We start from the raw sequence: 10,777 nt of genomic DNA, 5'->3' as shown, positions 1-10,777 counted from the left end.
ATTCATTTTGCAGCCAAGAGGTCAAAAGAATCAATCATTATGAAAAGGGAAATGTTGTGAAAATTAATGGCGTTACAGAAATGTTACTGTAGAAAGTGCCCCAAGCCTGCCCATAGTTTATGGAAGCTCTCCTTTCTTCCAAACAAATAGACTGAAATTAAGTATAAAAGCAAACACAGATGGACTGTTGTACCAGATACAAAATAAATCATACTACACATGGAGCTCTTGGGCTAAAATAAGTTCTTGAGAAGATGGTATATTAATGACTTTTTGTTTCATTTTCCTAGATTCAAGAACACTGAAGTGCCTCTAAAATATTTGCTCTCAATTATGTGCTAATGTCAAATACCACCACAGTATATGTGCTGTACTTTGTCTTTATTAAATTTTATTTCTGGAGCACAATGTAGCTGAAATCTCTTTTAAAGAAATGCTACAATAACCATTTGTGCTTTAACTACAACAGGGAAATATAATTCTCAAGATAAATGGTTATATGGCTGGCACTGCAGTTAGTGGTTTTCAAAAACCTATCAACTATCCTCACACCTCCAAACAACAAAAGAGCAACAACAAAAACAAAAAGTGGCTAAGAGCTGAAACTCCAAGTCATCTCGTTTATGTATAAATGCTAGCATCTCCTGTAGTCTGCTGATGCTGGATGTTTAAGAAGCTCTGTGGCTGTCACTGGTGTAAAGTGGATGTACTGACTCAAAGCAGACTTTCTGTGCTGATTCTGCACTGCTCTGTGTGGAATGGCTAGGATAAACACGGTGAAGGCACAGCAGTATTTTAGAAGACAGAGTATTAATCAACCACCAGGGAACTCACCCTATATTAGACCCCCTGGGGATTCTGAATGTATTTTCAGTAGAACAATTCTAATGCCTCTGGCAGTCACAGGGTTTGGGCATGTTATACTCAACTGCAAGTTTCATTGAGTGGGAGGAAGGATGCTTTGAAATGAATGTGGCAGTGCATAGCTGTTAGAAAGGTGTGGGTTCCCTTGGGTTTTCATAGGTTTATTTTATCCCACAGAATCCTCGTTATGTCAAGGGTTTTAAGGAGTGAATAAGAAGGAAGGGCATATTTGCAAACAGAACTAGGAATAAATGAAGGACAACCAAAGAATATCACAACATTTGGATTATTTTGTGATAAATTGGATTTGAACTCATTATGATATTAGGTGACCATAACTGTATTTTTTTTTTTACTTTCATCCTCTTGGATTCCTTAAATAACAAACTCTTATCTCATGATCATTTAAATTTCCACCCCTTCACACAGTTCTTCTGCTAAATATATTTCAAAATATATTGCCTAAGAAAAAATTCACAGATCATATGAAACCCAAAAAGAAGGAAGACCAAAATGTGGATGCTTCAGTCTTCTTAGAAGGGAGAACAAAATACTCATGAGAAGAAATACAGGGAAAAATAGTGGAGCAGGGACTGAAGAAAAGGTCATCCAGAGAACGCCCCACCTGGGGATCCATCTCATCTGCAGCCACCAAACCCAGTCACTATTGCTGACGCCAAGAAGTCCTTGTTGACAGGAGCCAGATGGGGTGTCTCCTGAGAGACTCTACCAGAGCCCTACTGATACAGATGAGGATGGTTGCAGCTAACCATTGCACTGAACAGGGAACCCCAATGGAGGAGTTAGAGAAAAGATTGAAGGAGCTGAAAGGGTTTGCAACACCATAGGAAGAACAACAATATCAATCAACCAAACCCCAGCAGAGTTCCCAGGGAAGAAACCACCAACCAATGAGTGAGTATACATGGAGGGATATGTGACTCCAGCCACATATGTGGCAGAGGGATGGCCTTGTCCAGCATCATTGGGAGGAAAAATCCTTGTTCCTGTGAAGGCTTGTTTTCCCAATGTAGGGTAATGCTAGGGTGTTTAGGTTGGAGTGGTTGGGTGGGAACAGAAGCACCCTCATAGAAAGAGGGGGAGTAGGGAGAGGGTATGGGAGTGCAGGGAAGGGGATAACAGTTGAAATATAAATACATAAAATATTCAAGAAAAATAAAATTATAATTACAATAAAAATGCTGTCTATCGAAATAAAAGCAATTTTTGCAACTTGAATATTTGCATTAAATATGAATAATTAAAAGTAATTAAGATCATGTATCCAAAATGCTTTCCTAGGTAAACAAACAGAGAGCATACTCTACTAACTCCTTTCTAAGCATGGATTTTGTTTCTCTGTTTTAATCTGTCTTAGGCTTTGGAGAAAGGGGGCAAGAAGGAAAAGTAGGAGAGGGAAACCTGACATGAAGACGCTTCTCATTTATAAAGACAGCAATTTCAAATGAATGAAAGCACACAAGAGTGAAATTCCCTACAGGTTTGGTTCTTTCCAACCCCTGCTTTCTTTTTCATTTTTTTATTTTATTTTTTATTTATTTTTACACTCCAGATTTTATTTCCCTCCCAACTATTCCACATCCCATAACTTCCTCCCCTCATCCCTCTCCCCAAACACCCGTACCACCCATTCTCCACAAGGATGTCCCCACCCCACCGACCCCACCAGATCTATTAATTCTCTGAGGCCTCCAGCCTCTTAAAGGTTAGGTGCAACTTCTCTGACTGAATCCAGACCGGGAGTCCTCTGCTGTATGTATGTTGGAGGCCTCATCTCAGCTGGTGTATGCTGACTGGTTGGTGATCCAGTGTCTGACAGTCTCGGAGGTTCAGGTTAATTGAGACTGCTAGTCCTCGTACAGGGTTGCCCTTCTCCTCAGCTTCCTCCTTCAAAGTAAATGTGTATTTTCTGAACCTAAGATTTTAGGCCAAAATTATATATTTCACATTATACTCCCATGAGCCACTAATTATAAATATGATTTATGTAAAATTATGTGCCATGCATTTCTATATCATACAAAGAATAGAAAGCAAATATACTTAGGTCCATAGAACAAATATTTTATGAGGCACAAGGAGATGAGGTTTGTTGTTGTTGTTTTTTTGGTTTTTTGTTTTCCTTTATTGGTAATTTTTTTATTTACATTTCAAATGTTGTTCCCTTTCCCGGTTTTTCGGACATCAGCCCCCTATCCCACTCCCCTCCCCTTCTTCGATAAGGATGTTCCCCTTCCCATCCACCCTCCCTTCCCGCCCCTCCCACCCCGACATTCCTCTACATTGGGGGGGGGGTCCAGCCTTGACAGGACCAAGGGCTTCTCTTTTAAAGGCTTCATAGTGAATATGTAAAAAACAATGTACTCATAGTGAATATGTAATTAAAAGAATAAACCTTTTATTTTCAGGAACTACTACTTCTGAATATATGAAAAATAATAAATTAAACTTAGAGACTATTGCATGAATATTTAAAGATATGGTAGTCTAAAGTATTTTCTGATTTAAATAAAATCAACAATTTTAAATAAAGTCAACAATTTTGTTTGTGCAGAGCAATGTGAAGTTATTTTGTGATGTTTATATTATCTACTATACTGAATTCAGCTCTGTTGTGTAGATAGCTCTGTAGGTATAGATAGTTCATTAACCCTTTACAAATGTATTCTAAAATTATAAAACATGTGAGATGATCTTTCAGAATTGCATTTATGAGTTATTATAGATCAAGCTAGCAAGTTAACTCTAAAGAAAAGAAATGAAGCTACTGAAGACATTGTGTCATGGTATGCTTAATTGTTGTTAATTTTACTTTATTTCTTCTACATAAAAATTTATTCTGTTTAATAATTAGAACTATTTTTTGAGCTGCATCCAGCAACTGATGGAAACAGATAAACATTAGGAATTCTGGGGAAGATGGGAAGAAAGGCTTGAAGGAGCCAGAGGGGTCAAGGACACTAAAAGAAAACCCATAGAATCTAGGTTCGCAGAGATGAAATCAACCATCAGGGGGTCCCCATGGATCTGACAGGGCCCTCTGCATAGAGGCTAAATCGTGTAGCTTGGTCTTCTTGTTGGACTCCCAACAGTGGGAGCAAGGGCTGTCTCTGATGCTTTTGCCTGTTTTGGGGACCCTTTTCTTCCCATTGGGTTGATTCTTCCAGCCTTAGCATGCTGGGATAGGCTGCTATCCCAGGAGGCCTGCCCTTTTCCGAAGGGAAAGGAAGAGGAGAGGATGGGCGGGGCAGGAAAGAAGAAAGGGGAAATGGCAGTCAAGGTGTAATATATGATTGAATAAACAAAATATCTGAAAAACACATTTTCTTAAATGATTTGTCCAATTTTTATCCTATAATATTGATGCTCCATGCATCCATGCAGCTTTTCATCTTGTCCTCATTGCTTAATGACACTCTTTTTTTTTTTTTCCTTCGGAGCTGGGGACCGAACCCAGGGCCTTGCGCTTCCTAGGTAAGCGTTCTACCGCTGAGCTAAATCCCCAGCCCCGACACTCCTTTTTTAATTTCCTAAGTTACCATCTTTGTGTTCCCAGAGGGCCATACTAAGGTACTTGCTCCTACAGAAATGAGCATCTTCCTTACTACCAAGACAAGTGTGGACATCGTTGTCGCTACACTTAAATTTTGAGGAAAGTTTCACTGGGACTTATTTCAGACATCATTTCAAAAGCATAAAGTGGTATGTATATGTTTGAAAATGATGTCAGCACATTTGATATTTTTACACATTCACGAAGAAATACTCACTAATACTTATTTTCTTTTCATGAGTCTTCTATTGGAATTAAATAAACTATGGCACTCACCTCTCTTTGTTCTGCGTTTTGTTTTCCTACCTTTACTTCCTCCCCTGATCCCTTCTTCCTTCCACCCTCACTTTCTTTGTTCCATCTTTCTTTCTTAAACTCACAATTATTTTTGACCCAAGTATCTGGAATTTCTTTTAAACTCCATCTTCGATATCACCAAGGCCCAGTGCATAAGTATGGTATTAGTCACAAGACGACCTGGATTTCAAGCATGGCAGTTTATTGCAAAAAATGTGTCATTTAAAAAAATAATTCAAATTCACATTTACTAATTTCTATAATATCCTCATTTATAAACTGGAATAAGAGAATAAACTCACAGATTTTGTGCTAAATTAGATTGAGTTATGAATACATCACATGTGTAGAACAGTTCCTTAGCCACTCAATCCCTTTGTAAGAGGGATAGTTGCTGCCCATCTTAAGAAGGAGTTGAATTTTGGCCTTATTAATATACATTCAGTTTATTCACTGATTTTTTTCTATGTTAAAAACTGAAATGAGGCGGCAATGGGGGAGGTGGGGAGGGACACTCATAAGGAAGGGGAGGGGGAGGGGGATGTTTGCCCGGAAACCGGGAAAGGGAATAACACTCGAAATGTATATAAGAAATATTCAAGTTAATAAAAAAAAAGGAAAAAAAAACTGAAATGATTTTGCTCTTTTTCTTTGATCTGTGTATAACTGCATCTGGTTCTCTCTTCATTTCTCTCTTGCATATAAAATATTATATATATATAATTCATATATATATATAATAAAGCAGCAAGAACATTTTAGCAATAGCATGTCCTACTGAATTTCTTCATATTTTATTGGATATATATATATATATATATATATATATATATTAGAATCCTAATAATAGAATGTTCTTCCCAAATTATTTATCAATGTTTTCTTTCTTTGTGTTTTGTTGTTCTCTATGCACTTTGTAATCCTTGGTTTTTGGTTCTACACATATATGCAAAAAATTCATTGTCTTCCTTTATTACAAAATATAAATACAGGGCTGGCAAGATGGGTCCGTGAATAAGCATTATGTTACACCTCTCTCTCTCTCTCTCTCTCTCTCTCTCTCTCTCTCTCTCTCTCTCTCTCTCTTTCTCTCTCTCACACACACACACACACACACACACTCTCTCTCTCTCTCTCTCTCTCTACATGCACACACACACACACACACACATATATGAGTAATCCAAAAATACATATACAGTTTTACTTTTTTATGTGTGTAACTCTGCATCCAGAAGAGACCTTTTCGTATGTATAGTTGACAGTTAAAGTCATTGGGGGGGGGGGTGTAAGAAACTTTTCTGCAAAATGCCTGGGAGCACAGCACAGTAACCAAGAAAACAAATTTACTCTTCAAATGAAATACTTCAGTGGTTTTGGTGGTGAGTCTAGACTTTAATGGCCGAGCCACCTCTCCATCTTAAGGTTGGAGTGGTATCCCATGGGGCTTCCCCTTCTCTGAGGAGAATGTGAGGGGGTGATGGGAAAAATGATATGTAAGGATGGAACTGGGAAGAGAGGAAGGGAGAGAAGGAGGGAGGGAGAGAGGGGGTTGGGGAAGAAACCTTCCTCAAATTTTATGTATTTTTTATATTTTGTGTTATCTATAGAAGTTATTAGTCTTTTTCCTAATTTCTAAACTAGCTTTTTAGTACTTTCTATGTTTTTTTCATTTTTTTCATTTTCTTTTTTTAAATTTATTTTTATTGGATATTTTATGTATTTACATTTCAAATGTTATCTCCTTTTCCCCTCTCCCTTCCCTACTTCTATGTGGATGCTCCCACTCCTACCCACACACTCCCACTTTAGCAACCTGGCATTCCCCTACCCTAGGGAAAGAGCCTTCACAGGACCAAGGGCTTCTCCTCCTATTGATGCCACACAATGCCATCCTCTGCTGCAGCTGGAGCTGTGGGTCCTTCCATATGTACTCTTTGGTTGGTGGTCCCTGGGAGTTCTGGGGGACCTGGTTGGTTGATATTGTTGTTCTTCCTATGGGGTTGTAGACCCTTTTAGTTCCTTCAGTCCTTTCTCTAACTCCTCCATTGGGGTCCCTGTGCTCAGTCTGATGGTTAGCTGCAAGCATACTCATTTGTATCAGTAAGGCTCTAGCAGAACCTCTCCAGAGACATCTATATCAGGCTCCTGTCAGCAAGCACTTCTAGGCACCAGCAATAGTGACTGGGTTTGCTGGCTGCATATAGGATGAATCCACAGGTGAGGCAGTCGTTACTTCCTATGTTTTTTCTATTAACTTGAGAAGTGGCTCGTAAAATCTAAGTGCAATATATTTTTGTGCATTTTCTGCAAATGAGAGGAGAATCACCCAGGCTATCTCAGATGTCTTCCATTAAAGTTCTTTAATGACTTAGGTAGGCATCTTCAATTGCATCCAGTTATTAGCATGAGCCTAGAATGTATATGTGGACAATTAGGAATTTATTTATTTATTTATTTATTTATTTATTTATTTATTTATTTGTAGTATTCTCAGACATCTTGTTTGTTTGCTCATCCTCTTAAGTCAAATCCAGGCTATTTTTCTTTAACAAAAGATTCTCTAAACAACATTTTTAGCATGTTCTATGTCACCTTTTCTTTATTAAAGATGTCCTCATTATTTGGGGATAATTAGTTTCAGTTAAGTATATAAAGCCTCAAAGTAAATTTACTTAAAACAGAGTATCCATATATGGAGAGACTACATGGTAAAATTAGTCTGATAAATTCTTCCTCTTCTGTACCACGCATGTGATACAGCAATCACAAGTCTCTAAAATTATTCTCTAAGGATATTTTAAGATATCCTTAGAGAATAATTTTCTCCTTAAAAAACAAATATCTTATTGAATTGTGAATCATGTTCCTATTTCACTGTGGTTGCTTATAGTACTTTACCATGGAGAATTAAACTACTGAAGTAAATTTATTAAGATAAATCAGAAAGCAGATAAAACCCTATGCCAATATTTATATTAAAAGACGAAAAACAAAAACCTCTCCTTTGTTAGTCCAGAAACAAACCTTCCAGTCTATAAAGTATGAGCATATGGCTTAAAATATCTGTACTGGTGAGGGTAAAATCTGATCATGACCAAAAATTAAGACATAAAATAGCTATAAAAGTTTGAAGTTGAATTAAATGAATTGAAGTTGAAATTAAATTGAATGTTATGCTTAGTAGTTATAACCTGTGTACACATAAAAACTGTGGAATGCAGGGTACAGTTTGCTTCAATTTGTAGAAAATTCCAATTTGACCGTGTACATTCTGTCAGAAGATAGGAAAGAAATGAAATACACATCTTAGTAACTAGGATGAGAGAATGATAGATTACTTGCTTAAAATTTAAGCTGTTCTTCCATGGACATTGAGTTAGCTCCACTGTTGATGACAGAGTGGCTTCTATGAAGAAAACTTTAACATCATAAATAATGAGTCATTACTTTAGAAAGAACTGCAGTATCATTGTTATGTTATTCATACAAACTATGCTAATGATTTCCATGACATATCTTAAGGTATTTAATATGAAGTCCCTTAATATGAAGTAATAATTTTAGTATATGAATTAAATACTGGGATATATCATTTACAAAATAAGTGGTATATCATGTATTAGTTTAGAAGATTAGTTTAAATTCATAACACTGGCATGTATTTTATCTATCATTAATGTTTTTATTTATTTGATGCCATTCATTTTGTGATTATTCATAAATGAGGAAACATTTGTTAGACATTATTACCTTTATCAATTTATATGATCATAACATGCAAATTATTAAGTATTTTTTCACTAATCTGGTTTTGACTCAATTCCACCAAACTTAAGATATATTCCTGCTACCTGGATGGGCTTTACAAATCTTCTCATTTATATATTAGACACTGAGATCAACCTTCTAGCTAACAAGTAGAACTGGTGAAGCTATTCACAAAAGACTAGGGCACTTTACTTCTATTCATATTGAATGCTCTTTGTACCACAATCTAATAGATACTGTAGTATACACAGGAATGCAATTACCATATCTTTGTATCCTACATCTTAGGTTTGGGGATAGAGAAGGTCATTTAAAACACTAATAAAAATTGCTGTGTAAAATATGTATAATAAACAATTATATTATCTATCTTGCCAAAGAAAGAATATTTCACCTGCAATAGTAAAGAATCTCCACAGAATTAGTAGAGGCGTTTTTCAATGGGTTTCCAATAGATCTGAAGAGATATAGATCTGAGGAGACATAGTCCAAGAACGTGCTTATCGAAGCACTGATGTGCTCTTGTCAGGGCCTGGTGACATGCTGAAGGCATGTTAACCAAGGTAGAAAATAGAAAGCATGTTTAAGAAAAGTCAGTGCTTCTTTCAGACTCAAAAAGAAATGTCAAATGCCGTATATAATCTGATCAGCATTTCTTTATCCTTTTGATTCCTCATCCCTCTCACCCCTATAGAAGCAAAAACTGGTCTAGGTGCACATATTTCTTCTGAGATGCTATGACAACAGCCCTCTAAAGTTAATTTACACTTGTTACAATCACTCTAAAGACAAGGTCTACTTTGGTAATTTCATAAATCAATACCTGGTGCTGAAGCTAAACTTCCATGCTGGAGAAAAATGCGCTAGAGACATCTCTTTTAGCCACAAATTCCAAAATATCCAATAAGATATAAAAATGGAATGATGTAAAATATTACATACAATATAGAAACTTTCAACAATATCTTCTGGAAAGTTTTAATGAAAAGGACAATTTGTTTACAGCTTGTATTCCTCTACCACACCATTACCATAACCCAAGAGAGGATACAAACAGGTGGTTAAGGCAACAGGCAACCATCGTGCTGTTAGAGTTGTGTGTGTTTGTCTGTGTGTGTGTGTGTGTGTGTGTGTGTGTGTGTTATTAATGTGTTCTATATTACAGAGATTGACTTTGCATATCTTCCTCTATGGCCAACCCACTCATTATTTTGGGGGCATTGTCTGTTACTTAACTGGTACACAATGATTAGCAAGACAGGCTAGCGAGCCCTTGGCATACACCTGTCTGTACACTCTCCTACTTCCCCATCCAAAGCTGAAGTTTCAAATGCACATGACTATATTTAACTTTTCAGGTGGCTGCTGGGGATCTGAATTAAGTCCTCATGCTTTTACAATATACACTTTATCTACATGGAGCCATTCCTCCAACATCACTCCTACTGTTATTTATATAATGAGTAGAATCATGGCACAATTAAGGGTGCAGTCCAACAGGAAACTTCAAGGTGTTTAAATCCTGAGCTATACTATATAAACAGTACCAAGTATTTGAACAAATATAATTTTAGAAATCTCCTATACCTGGCATTCGCATCTTAGCATATTAAGGACAGACATTCTTAACTGGGATGGGTAAAGAAGAGAAGTTTGCACTATATAGCTAAACATGCTCTCGGCCCACTAATGACTTCCTGAAGACTATTAGAGTTTTAAATTGGCCTTCTCTTGAATCACTAGCTCTGAAACATCTGTGACAAAATGATTGAGATAAAGTTTTAATGAGGTTCTAATATAAGCTATTATAAATATTTCTTATGAAAGTTAATGTTTACACCATGAGATGAAATTTTATTGAAAATTTTATGTTCATTTGTAAAATTAATGAACATATTTTGCCAATAGCAAGGAGAAAAAGGTCTTTGATCCTGTTTTTTTAATCATGGCTCTTTTCATTTTCATGACCATAAATAGTGAATATTTAATATTAAAGTTGGAATAATTTAAAATTTCTCAACTGCTTTCTGATATTTAGAATTTGCATTAGTAAGTCATATTTGATTTATGATTTATATCTTTCTTATGATCATGATTATAAAACAACGTTTAGTTTTCATGACTAATAATACAGTGTAATACAGGTAATTGAATGATTTAGAAAATACAAATAGCATCATTTTGTCCAATTGAAATATATAACATATTGCTCAAATCCCAGGGCAGAGGTTTTATCTGTTACTGTTTATATAGTTGTGACAAAATGCCTGA

The sequence above is a fragment of the Rattus rattus genome, chromosome 12, assembly GCF_011064425.1.
Source record: "Rattus rattus isolate New Zealand chromosome 12, Rrattus_CSIRO_v1, whole genome shotgun sequence".
NCBI classification, from domain to species: Eukaryota; Metazoa; Chordata; class Mammalia; order Rodentia; family Muridae; genus Rattus; species Rattus rattus.
Note: the sequence above shows the minus strand (reverse complement) of the source record.